Consider the following 13209-nt stretch of genomic DNA (forward strand, 5'->3'; position numbering starts at 1 on the left):
AGGAGATGAAATAAGCTGATGGTTCTGACCAGCAAGGTCAGAAGGACTGCTCCTTTGGAGGGGAGCAAGGGCCAGTCTGGAGCAACCAGACCAGTGGTGTATTTCGTAAAGTTCGTCGCCAAGATGGCTACTAGCCAGCGGGCCAGCAACCGGTTAGGCGCGTCGAGTGGCAAAATGCAGAAGGGCCCCACGCAGATCGTGGAGATGCTGGAGGGCTCACCTTTGGTGCAGATGCTGCTCGAGGGTTGGGCTTCTCAGATCCCAAAGCACAACTTGGAGGGAGCCTCGGTTGTTGCACTTGTCAGCTTGTCGTGGTCGTTTCAAGATGGCTGGCTCCACGTGTCTCGGTGCCTCCACGGGTCTCCTCTTTTCAGGGACTGTGGATCGGGCGGTGAGAGGTCTGGAGGTCCAGGTCTTGTCAGTCTCTGGGCTCGGGCTCCGGCGGGAGGCGGCGGCAAAGCAGACGTTGATTCGCTGGATGGTGCTTGCGTTAGCAAGGTGGTCACTCCCTGACCACAGGGGAGATTTCCTTCAGTCTTCTGTGCAGCAGAATGTCGAAGTTCCCGTCTTCTTCTTAGTTTCAAGTTGATTCCAGGATGTCGAAGTTCCCGTCTTCTTCTTAGTTTCAAGTTGATTCCAGGATGTCTGAAGTCTTAGGACACAGCTCCTACCTTTAAGCGGATTCTAGGGGCCGGACTACCTGCTAGGTCCCTCCCTATGGGTGGGACCAGGAAGGGGGGCGGTTACACCCCCAATCCTTTGTCCAGCTCGCCCCAGGCCCGGGACTGGTGTGCCCCAGGACCGGTTTGAACTGGCATATGCACCGAGGCTCCTTGTGAGCCACAGGCATGTCTGGTTTCTTTCAAGCCCTACCTGACCAATACACAAAATCCTGTCTGGGGTGGTGCATGCACCTCCCCTGGCAGGAAACCCTTTGTCCACACCTCCCAAGCTGGAAGAACTCCCAGCAGCAGGAGGGCAGACTTGTGTCTGTGGTGGCAGCATCCATTTTGTGGAGCTGAGGCTATGTCTGATTTTACCCGGGTTTCAGGTACTGTACATGTCATGTCCCTCTAGAAGGGTGGAATGCTAACCCCGTCGCCAGAATTGGCGAGGGGTTAGTATTCCAATTCGTATGACACCTTACTCGACATGTTTTGATAAAGCCAAACCAAAGATAGCATTTAACCGCGAGGTTCATAATGCACTTAAGAGTATATGGTATGACGATATCTGGAAACAGTAGAAGGAAGTTGTTCCGACCACTGCAGACAGGCTCAGCTCATGCCAGAGCACCATCTCACATGGAACCAAGCACTCTGCCTTCAGGATTGTTAAGGCCTGCCATAGGAGTGACTTATAGGTTAACATGTGTCCCATTTAAGGTTAGGTATAGGTATACTACACCTAAGTAAGAGGTGATTAGACCAACTTACCCCAGCTGAGTGATCAGCCAGTTGTGTCAAATTGTTAGGCCAAGCCTGGGGTGGCATAATACATGCTTCAGCCCCTGGCAGGCCTTGGGTACACCAATGCCCTGGGTACCTAGTGTACACTGGTACAGGGGCTGACAGGGCGATCCACTTCCAATTGGTTATGCACCTAGGGTGCATAGTTTTAATTTAGTAGAGAGAACAGCAGGCTGGGGGTCTGATTGGCAGGCCCACAGCCTCAATATGTCAAAAACCAGTGAAGCAAAAAGCAAAAATTTGGGGTGACCATAGGATAGCAGACCCTACTCTCCTACACAACCCCCCCCCCCAAACGCTGGGACAGTAAACTAGCCTTGACCAGTCTCGTCTTCATGTCCTAAGTGGAAGTACCTGGAGAGACCATCTGCATTCCCATGGTCAGTACCTGGCCGGTGCTCCACTGTAAAGTCCATCCCCTGTAGGGAAATGGACCACCTAAGCAGTTTGGGGTTTTCACCCTTCATCTGATTTAGCCACCAGAGGGGCTTATGGTCGGTCTGAATCTTGAAGTGAGTGCCAAACAAGTATGGCCTCAGCTTCTTCAGGGCCCACACCACAGCAAAGGCCTCCCTCTCAATAGCTGACCAATTCTTCTCTCTGGGGGACAACCTTCTGCTAATAAAAGCAATGGGTTGGTCTTGACCATCTACATTAAGTTGTGACAGCACAGCTCCCACACCCAACTCAGAAGCATCTGTTTGGACAATAAACTCTTTGGAGTAGTCAGGACTTTTCAGGATAGGTGCAGAGCACATGGCCTCCTTCAGGTCATCAAATGCCTTTTGACAGCTTACTGTCCACTGAACCTTTTTGGGCATCTCCTTGGATGTCAGATCATTAAGAGGAGTCACAATGGACCCATAGTTCTTAACAAACTTCCTGTAGTACCCAGTCAAGCCCAAGAAATCTCGAACTTGAGTCTGGGTGGTTGGAGGAGACCAGTCCTTGATGGATTGTATCTTACTCTCCAGTGGTTGAACTTGGCCTCCACCTACAAGGTGGCCCAAATATACAACCTTACTCTGCCCTATCTGGCACTTAGTAGCCTTGATAGTGAGGCCTGCCCTTTGCAGAGCCTCAAGAGCCTTCTTCAGGTGGATCAGGTGATCCTCCCAGGTGGAGCTAAAGACAGCAATGTCATCAAGATATGCTGCGCAAAAGTCATCCAACCCAGTAAGGACTTGGTTCACCAGCCTTTGGAAGGTGGCAGGTGCATTCTTCAGACCAAAGGGCATCACCACAAACTGGTAGTGCCCACCTGGGGTTGAGAATGCTGTTTTGGCCTTAGACTCCTCAGCTAATCTGATTTGCCAATAGCCAGCTGTTAAGTCAAATGTGCTCAAAAACTTTGCAGAAGCTAGTTTGTCTATGAGCTCATCTGCCCTTGGAATAGGGTGTGCATCTGTCCTGGTGACAGCATTGAGTCCTCTGTAATCCACACAGAACCTCATCTCTCTCTTGCCATCTTTGGTGTGAGGTTTGGGGACCAGAACCACTGGGCTAGCCCAGGGGCTTTCTGAGGGTTCAATGACACCTAATTCCAGCATTATATGTACCTCAGCCTTTATACAGTCCCTGACGTGGTCAGGTTGTCTGTAAAGCTTGTTCTTTACAGGCAGACTGTCACCAGTGTCCACCACATGGGTACACCAGTCAGTTTGACTAGGTATTAAGGAAAACATATGTGAAAATGATTGTAGAACCTGTCTACATTCAGTCTGCTGATGGGCAGTGAGGTTGCCTCCAAGGGTCACTCCTTCAACTGAGCCATCTTCAGGGTTCTGAGACAACAGGTCTGGGAGAGGGTCACTCTCTTCCTCCTGTCCCTCATCTGTAGCCATGAACAAGCCCATGTCTGCCCTGTCAACATATGCTTTAAGCCTGTTAACATGGAGTACCCTGTGGGGACTCCTGGGAGTTCCTAGGTTGACCAAGTAGGTGACCTCTCCCTTCTTTTCCAGGATTGTATGGGGTCCAGACCATTTGTCTTGGAGTGCTGCTGGGGCCACTGGCTCCAACACCCATACCTTCTGTCCTGGCTTAAACTCAACCAAGACAGCCTTTTGGTCATGCCAAGCTTTCTGTAAGGCCTGGCTTGCCTCAAGGTTTTTGGATGCCTTCTCCATATACTCAGCCATCCTGGAGCGGAGACCAAGTACATAGTCCACTATGTCTTGTTTAGGCTTTTTGAGAGGTAACTCCCATCCTTCCTTCACTAAACACAGTGGGCCTCTTACAGGGTGCCCAAACAACAATTCAAAGGGGCTGTAGCCAACTCCTTTTTGTGGGACCTCTCTGTAAGCAAACAGAAGGCAGGGTAGAAGGATGTCCCATCTCCGCCTAAGCTTTTCAGGTAATCCTTTGATCATACCCTTTAGGGTCTTGTTGAATCTCTCAACAAGCCCATTGCATTGTGGGTGATAAGGGGTGGTGAACTTGTAGTTGACACCACATTCCTTCCACATAGCTGTCAAGTATCCTGACATAAAGTTGGTACCTCTGTCAGATACTACCTCCTTAGGAAACCCCACTCTGGAGAATACTCCCAGCAGGGCCCTGGCCACAACAGGTGCTGTAGTGGTCCTAAGGGGAATTGCCTCTGGATACCTGGTGGCATGATCCACTACCACCAGTATAAATCTGTGCCCAGATGCAGTGGGAGGATCCATGGGACCCACTATATCTATTCCCACTCTTTCAAAGGGGACCCCCACCACAGGTAGTGGTATTAGGGGGGCCTTTGTTGTGCCACCTGATTTGCCACTGGCTTGGCAGGTCACACAGGAGCGACAAAACTCCTTTGTATCTTCATTCATATGAGGCCAGTGAAAGTGAGGGACAAGCCTGTCCCAAGTCTTGTTCTAGCCTAAGTGTCCTGCTAAAGGAATATCATGGGCCAAGGTAAGAAGGAAGCCCCTAAATTGCAGAGGTATAACCAACCTCCTGGTGGCACCAGGCTTGGGGTCTCTAGCCTCTGAATAAAGGAGCCCTTCATCCCAATACACTTTATGGGTACCTTGAGCATTCCCAGTAGCCTCAGCAGCAGCCAGCTGTCTGAGGGGTTCAAGAGAGGGACAGGATAACTGAGCCTGCCTCAAGTCAGCCCTTGAAGGTCCCCCTGTCCCCAGAAACTCAACCTGATCAGGTTCAAGCTCTTCAGGGACAGTTCCTTCAGGGTCCTCTAGATCAGCTTCCTGGGAAGGCTGATCATCACTCTGAGGCAGGGGGGAAGGCACAGCCTTGACCCTCCTGTTCTTCTTCTTGGTAAGTGCTTGGTCCATTGTTCCAGGATCCAAGACCTGAGGTTCAGTGAGGCACTTTTTGGCCTGTGACCTGGTCACAGCAAGGACATGTGATGATATACCTAACATCTCTGCATGAGTCCTGTACTCCACTTCTGACCATAGAGAACTCTCTAGGTCATTGCCCAACAAACATTCTACTGGGAGGTCTGCACTAACCACAACCCTTTTGAGGCCAGTTAGCCCTCCCCATGAGAAGTTAACAACTGCCACACTATGTGAAGTAGTGGCATTGCTGGCATTGGTCACCAGGTAGTTCTCACCTGGTATGTACTGTCCAGGGTCCACAAAGCCTGGTGTCACCATAGTGACACTGGCACATGTGTCGCTGTAGGCTTGAGCCACTTTTTCGTTAATTAAAGGAGTCTGTCTGTACTTGCCCAGGTTACTGGGGCTCACAGTCAGGGACAAATCAATGTCCCCTTCACAGATCAAGACTGCCTGTGTCAGGGTTCTGTCTAAGTCAGAATCTCCTTCAGTTCCCATAGTGATTCCCACTACACCCTTTGTCTGGGGACCAACACTGCTCACAGTAGTACTGGGAGCAGGTGCCTTAGGGGCAACAGTGTTGGGGGCTCCACCCTTCTTACAATCACTAGTCCAGTGAGTTGTATTCTTGCAATGATTGCACCAGGGTTTCTTTTGACCTTCTTTCTTCTTTCCCTTGGATTGTTGTTGGGACCCACCCTCCTTAGCAGTAGTTTGGGGCCCTGTTGAAGACTTCTGGTCTTTAGATTTCTGATCTCCACCCTTTTGGTCTGTTTTCTTCTGATCACCCCCTTGGCCCTGGTTCTGGTTCTTTTGCTTAACCCTGGTTCTGACCCATTTGTCTGCCTTCTTTCCCAATTCTTGGGGAGAGGTCAGATCAGAGTCAACCAAGTGTTGATGCAGTTGCTGGTTTTGACAGTTATTTAAAATCTGTTCTCTCATCATCAAATTATACAATCCTGTAAAATCAGATACCTTACTTCCCAGCAACCAACCCTCCAAAGCCTTAGTGGCACATTCAACATATTCAGACCAGTCCTGAGTCTGTGTCTTTTGGGTGTCTCTGAACATTAACCTGTACTGTTCAGTGGTTAAGCCTAACCCATCTACCAGAACACTCTTCAGGACTCTGTAATTTCTGACATCCTCTTCTCTAACAGTGAGGAGTCTGTCTCTGCCTCTTCCTTCAAAGGAGAGCCAGAGGATTGCTGCCCACTGGTCTTCAGGAACCTGCTGTACTTTGCAGGCTCTCTCAAGAGCAGTTATCCATTTGTGGATGTCATCCCCACTTTTGTAGGGGGGCACAACCTTAGACAGGTTCCTATTATCAAAGACCCTATCTTTGTCCTTAGGGACAATGCTGCCACCAGTGGGTATAGACCCACTCTCTCTAGGTTGCCTAGCCTTGTTCAGTTTTTCTTCCATCAGGGCTACCTCAAGCTCCTGCTTCCTGATCCTCAGCTGGGCTTCCTGCATTCTGGCCTCATGTTCCCTCCTCTGAGGGGTGGTCATCCTTTTCCTGGAGTGACCTTGAGAGCCTCTAGAGCCATGAGAAGCATTGGAGTCACCTGAGCGATTCCTTTGCCTCCCAAGCCCTGTGTTAAGTCCACTGGGGAGATCCAATGGGGTAAACCCACTGTCAGTCCCCAATAGCCTTAGTTTAGCTGGGCCAAGTATAACACTTGGCACTGGGCTAGTTCTCCCTTCATCATCACTACTTTCTGTATCAGCACCTTTATCACTCTCATCCTCTGTGGTATTATTGCCATCTAAGGGGTGACTATTGGAACTGGGTACCTCTGTAGCATCTTCAGAAGGGGGGCCTCCTGTTCCTGTCCCTAAGGGGGCTAACTGGGAAGCTTTCTCGAGCTCTCTCTGATTCTCATCATTTTGCAAGAGTTCTCTGAGCTCAGCAGAGGTAGGGTTCTTGGGCTGTTTAAGGCCTCTAAGAGTTGCCAAATGCCTGAGCTCATTCTGATTAAGGGTAGCAAAGATGGATGGTGCCCTCTGGGGGTCACTCTCAACAGAGATGGGTACAGTGGACCCCTCTGCCCCAGCCATTGCTCTTAAGTGTGGGTGGATGTGTTGCAATCTACCTACACTTGGGTTTACCTACTAAACCTATCTAGTAGTTGTAGTCAGGGTGTGCTACTCCCTTTGCTCTACAACAACTAAGTTCAGTAGAACTTATGTATATCTAATCTTGTTTTATATATACCTACAGGTACCTATGTGATCTTTCAATTGGTAACCAAGAGATTACAATGGTAAAACACAGCAAGCTCAAATCCAACCGCTGCTCACCAATGTGAGAAGTTGGCCTGGTATATGATGCTCACTAGTTAAAGTGATCACCTTGTACCATGCCAAGCAACCCTTATGGTGTGGTTGTAAGTCAACCTTTTCGGACTAGCTGCCCTAGTGGTAGCGTAGGCTAAGCAGTCTTTGAGGCTAAACTCGTGAAGCGTGTTAAGCCAGCTGTTTTACCAAATGCAACCCCCTTTTATACCAATGAAAGGACACCACACAGATATATATTCAAAATATATATGTATTTATTTCTCAAAGTAACCCCTAGTCTCTTTATGAGCACAGGAGCACAAATCGTCAAACAAGATTACAGTAGAATACACAGAAGTTGCACTTTATATGGATAGGCCCTGGTGGCCGCTCAAACCATATACTAAAATAGTGGTATAAGTACCACGAACAGAAAAGGGAAAAGGCCTAGGGCCTCTAGAATCGCTGGGCCTACAAGGAGCTAACTTCAGTTAGTGACCAGGAGGTCCACGGGTGGCGTGTGCAGAGCAAATAGTCACACGCGTGCTCCCATAGGTTTCAATGGGTGCGTAAAAAGTACAAAGTTACTGCAAAGAGGATCTTCCGGATGGACTAGGAACTCAAGATTTGGAACACAGGCACTAGAGATGTAATACTACACTTGGGCACAGGAGTGCCAGCTTTACCTCACCCACAGGAAGCGGGTGCATAGGCCTCGAAGTGCGTCGGGTTTCTTCTATCTGTTCCGTGGAGCCTGAAGATAAAGATGCTGCAGGCGGTCGGTCCGGGAGAGATGCAGTGGATCCAAGAGTGGATCGGAGATGTTGAAGACCTGTAAGCAGAGGGGACATTGTTCACAGTCACTAGCCAGTGACCAGCGTGGCACCAGGTGGGTACCAGGCAATGTCGGGTGCAAACAGGAAGAAAGGTGTAGCTTGTCTCTGCAGCCACATGGTCCCTGGAGGTCGACGACGTCCAGGAGTCGGTTCACGAGCTGTCCCACGCAGCCTCTCGCTGTCGGCGGTGTCGGCGACTTGATCGAAGCAAACAAGCCTTGGCAAAAGCAATTGTTGTAGGAGATGAAATAAGCTGATGGTTCTGACCAGCAAGGTCAGAAGGACTGCTCCTTTGGAGGGGAGCAAGGGCCAGTCTGGAGCAACCAGACCAGCGGTGTATTTTGTAAAGTTCGTCGCCAAGATGGCTACTAGCCAGCGGGCCAGCAACCGGTTAGGCGTGTCGAGTGGCAAAATGCAGAAGGGCCCCACGCAGATCGTGGAGATGCTGGAGGGCTCACCTTTGGTGCAGATGCTGCTCGAGGGTTGGGCTTCTCAGATCCCAAAGCACAACTTGGAGGGAGCCTCGGTTGTTGCACTTGTCAGCTTGTCGTGGTCGTTTCAAGATGGCTGGCTCCACGTGTCTCGGTGCCTCCACGGGTCTCCTCTTTTCAGGGACTGTGGATCGGGCGGTGAGAGGTCTGGAGGTCCAGGTCTTGTCAGTCTCTGGGCTCGGGCTCCGGCGGGAGGCGGCGGCAAAGCAGACGTTGATTCGCTGGATGGTGCTTGCGTTAGCAAGGTGGTCACTCCCTGACCACAGGGGAGATTTCCTTCAGTCTTCTGTGCAGCAGAATGTCGAAGTTCCCGTCTTCTTCTTAGTTTCAAGTTGATTCCAGGATGTCGAAGTTCCCGTCTTCTTAGTTTCAAGTTGATTCCAGGATGTCTGAAGTCTTAGGACACAGCTCCTACCTTTAAGCGGATTCTAGGGGCCGGACTACCTGCTAGGTCCCTCCCTATGGGTGGGACCAGGAAGGGGGGCGGTTACACCCCCAATCCTTTGTCCAGCTCGCCCCAGGCCCGGGACTGGTGTGCCCCAGGACCGGTTTGAACTGGCATATGCACCGAGGCTCCTTGTGAGCCACAGGCATGTCTGGTTTCTTTCAAGCCCTACCTGACCAATACACAAAATCCTGTCTGGGGTGGTGCATGCACCTCCCCTGGCAGGAAACCCTTTGTCCACACCTCCCAAGCTGGAAGGACTCCCAGCAGCAGGAGGGCAGACTTGTGTCTGTGGTGGCAGCATCCATTTTGTGGAGCTGAGGCTATGTCTGATTTTACCTGGGTTTCAGGTACTGTACATGTCGTGTCCCTCTAGAAGGGTGGAATGCTAACCCCGTCGCCAGAATTGGCGAGGGGTTAGTATTCCAATTCGTATGACACCTTACTCGACATGTTTTGATAAAGCCAAACCAAAGATAGCATTTAACCGCGAGGTTCATAATGCACTTAAGAGTATATGGTATGACGATATCTGGAAACAGTAGAAGGAAGTTGTTCCGACCACTGCAGACAGGCTCAGCTCATGCCAGAGCACCATCTCACATGGAACCAAGCACTCTGCCTTCAGGATTGTTAAGGCCTGCCATAGGAGTGACTTATAGGTTAACATGTGTCCCATTTAAGGTTAGGTATAGGTATACTACACCTAAGTAAGAGGTGATTACACCAACATACCCCAGCTGAGTGATCAGCCAGTTGTGTCAAATTGTTAGGCCAAGCCTGGGGTGGCATAATACATGCTTCAGCCCCTGGCAGGCCTTGGGTACACCAATGCCCTGGGTACCTAGTGTACACTGGTACAGGGGCTGACAGGGTGATCCACTTCCAATTGGTTATGCACCTAGGGTGCATAGTTTTAATTTAGTAGAGAGAACAGCAGGCTGGGGGTCTGATTGGCAGGCCCACAGCCTCAATATGTCAAAAACCAGTGAAGCAAAAAGCAAAAATTTGGGGTGACCATAGGATAGCAGACCCTACTCTCCTACACAGTGGAACCCAGGACAGAGGAGGAGGAAGTGAAATAGACTGCACGGGTAGGGGCAGTGGGACACAGAACACAGGACGAGGAAGTGAAATAGATTGCACGGTAGTGGCAGTAGAACACAGGAAGAGGACGTGAAATAAATTGCACAGGAAGAGGCAGTGGGATGCAGAGCACTGCCTGGGCAGGAGTGCATAAAGAGCACGGGCAATGAACGTGAAACATACATACGACACTGACAGGGACAGTGAGACACATGGCACATGGAGGGGTGGATGAAAATTGGGCACAGGAAGTGAAAGTGAAATAGACTGCAGGGGTAGTGGCACGCAGGGCAAGGAAGTGACAGAGTGCACGGGTAGGGAAGTGTAACAGATTGCACAAGCAGGGATAGTGAAACACTTGACACTGTCAGGGCAGTGCAGCAGAGAGGACAGGCAGTGTGGCGGTGAAGAGCACAGATAGGGACGCCCCGTTGCTGGGGCAGCTGTGCGCTTTACAAGTCTACAACATAACATAGGGGATGGAAGACACAGCACAAGCAGGGGAGTACTCCAGAGAGCCCATGAAGGGAAGGGAAATATATTGCACGGGCAGGGGCAGTGAAACACTTGGCACAGAGAAGGTCAGGGGAGAAGAGTGGCATGGCAGTGCCACCCCTATCACACGCATCACACCCATCAGATGACAACATTACAGAGGGGCCGGCCACCTGCAGCACTCGGTTTCATGCAGACGAATATGCCGGCCAAGCTCTGTCTGTGTGAAGGGCACTCACAAAACAGATATAGTTTCGATCTGCCGCGTTTATCTAACAGTCAAGACAATATCACACAAGGGCTTTTCATGCCCGACTTATACACACGCATAGTACTCACATATGAGCGTTGATAGTGTGAAATCAGGGGCCTTCTCTCGTCACGGATAGACACTTTGCATCACTTAATGAACAATCATGCATGTGTGACATCGAAAGATATATAACATATACGGTGTCACATGAAAACAGAAGAGTGTGTATACTTCATCCCGCATTTGTGCACCCTATATAGGGAAGTATAAGTGTTTATGACCATCCATAGGAGCACACACAGTCTTGTCTCCCAACAATGTAGACCCTTCTCCTTACGTGACTGCTCCAGTCCCAGTCTCAAGTACCATCTAGGCCAGGGAGGGCAGGAGTCATAGAATCTTGTGAAGCCGCCGCCGGAGCTACCACAGTGCCCGACACGCCACCACGCTCAAACAAAAAAAAAGAAGCGTTGGTTTGGAATGGGCATGGAATGACCTGCTTAGTTAGTAAAGTAGAATAATACTTCTCGTGGTGGGCCGGGCTTCCGGGGCGCTGCCTTATTTATTACACTGACTTACTGGATTATATAGCTAGGTAGGCCTGCCTGGTGCTGCTGCTGCCTGCCTGGCCTGCCCCACGTCGTGGGGCTGATGATGGCTCATTGGGTGCGGCCGGGTGTGCCGGCCGGGTGTGGCAATCAGAAAAAAATCTGTGCGCACAGCGCTGCCTGCCCTACACAACATCCTGACTTTTCATGGCATTATTTAGTAAAAGTGGAGCCACTGTTAAGCACTGAGGGAGGATATCATAATTATACTAAGTTCAAACAAGGCAGGGCCATGGGCTGGGCAGGGCCGCACCGTCTTTAACTTTAAACCCGCCGACCCTGCCGACCGCCGGCCCTATAGCATGATGATACTACGTCAAGGCTTCTTTAACAACTTAACCTCGGAAGGCCTGCCCTGGCCTATTCTGATATAAATAAATATGTAAAATGTAAATGTGTATATATAGCACCGAATCACCCCTAGGCGTATCTCAGCGCTGTACTCTTACCGCTGAAGGAACCCTTCCTGGCTTTCCGTGTGAAGTGTCCACTCCTGGGCACCCCCATGGTGAAGCCAGGCATCCCAGCGCTGTTGGGGCCGTTGTGGAGATTAAGCAAGCTATTGCCCAGAGTTGCAGCGTGGGACCCATGATTAGAATAGGCACTGAGGCGAGAATATCCGGTCCGAGGAATTTATAGCCCGAGACCCTGCCGCGGCGGGAATCGAACCCTGGTCCCTGACCAGTGCTCTGCATCGAGATCTGCCACTCTAACCATTGAGCCACACTTCTCTACTCTACTAGTATTAGGTGTAGCGTTACCGTACTACCGTGGGGCAGCCGCAGGCCAGGCACACAGTGGTGCGTCATCGAATCTTGTCTGAGTCCGACATGCCACCACGCTAAAATTGAAAAAATTGAGGCATGGCATGATGACTGATGCTAATGGCGTGCGTACTACTTACGGTTACGCTCCGGGGCACTGCCTTTTTTTAACTACTGGGCTGCAGCCTGCCCTCCACGGGGTCGTGCTGATCATGACTCGTGGGGGTGCTGGTGTGCCGCCGGGGCATGGCAATTGGAAAAGAATCTGCGCGCAGCGTGCACAACCAAATCCTGCCTTGGCCCAGCCCAAATTGTCCAATCAGTTTCTGACTCCCGCCCACCACCCGGCAACACTGAACTAACGGCCGCCATCACCATGACGCACCGCCATCATACATATATGAATCGATGTACTGACCGTCTGAAATTATACAGTAATGTTTGCTAAATGAGTCTCCGGCTCACAAGTCACAACAAAGCACTCACCGGGACTCGGGAGAGATAGAGAAGTTACAACAGCACTCTGCGCCGAGTCAGTAAGCTCTAACACCAAGCAAAATGTGACTCCCTGTCATGCAGACTCGTCACCTCGTATAGACCCGGCCCTGAAAAGTAAGTGCCGGTGCTAAGCACCGGCACAAATTAAGCACTGAGGTCATAGCTCAGTCTGTTAATGCACCTTCTGCCGAGGTCTAAGTGCTGCTTACTGGGCACATGTTTAAATGCCTAAGGGACCGACTCAGCCTTTCATCCATCTTAGGTCAATAAATAATAGTCATGCATGTTATTACAGCCACACGAGTGTGGCAGAAAGATATATATTACATTATCATTCTTATGGTTATTTTTATGATTCCTATGAATTGTATTATTGTGATGATTATCAGAAAAACAATGATAATAATAAAAGATAATAAAAAATAATATTAATGTGATTGCTATAACAATATTAGTACCACTTTGCTATAGTTTATCACAATACTAATTCACCACTTATCCATTATGGGTTCTGAAGTAGCGTGCTACTCGCTGAATTAAAACGCTTTAACACCCCATCAGGGGTAGCAAGCGCTATATAAACGCAAACCTTTTTCCCTCTTCTAGCCCTCCGCTATCCTTCTCAATCCGAATAACAGACTAACATATCCACCACTCAAAATACTTTCCTATTTCACTATACTAATTCACC

The sequence above is a fragment of the Triturus cristatus genome, chromosome 6, assembly GCF_964204655.1.
Source record: "Triturus cristatus chromosome 6, aTriCri1.1, whole genome shotgun sequence".
Lineage (NCBI taxonomy): Eukaryota > Metazoa > Chordata > Amphibia > Caudata > Salamandridae > Triturus > Triturus cristatus.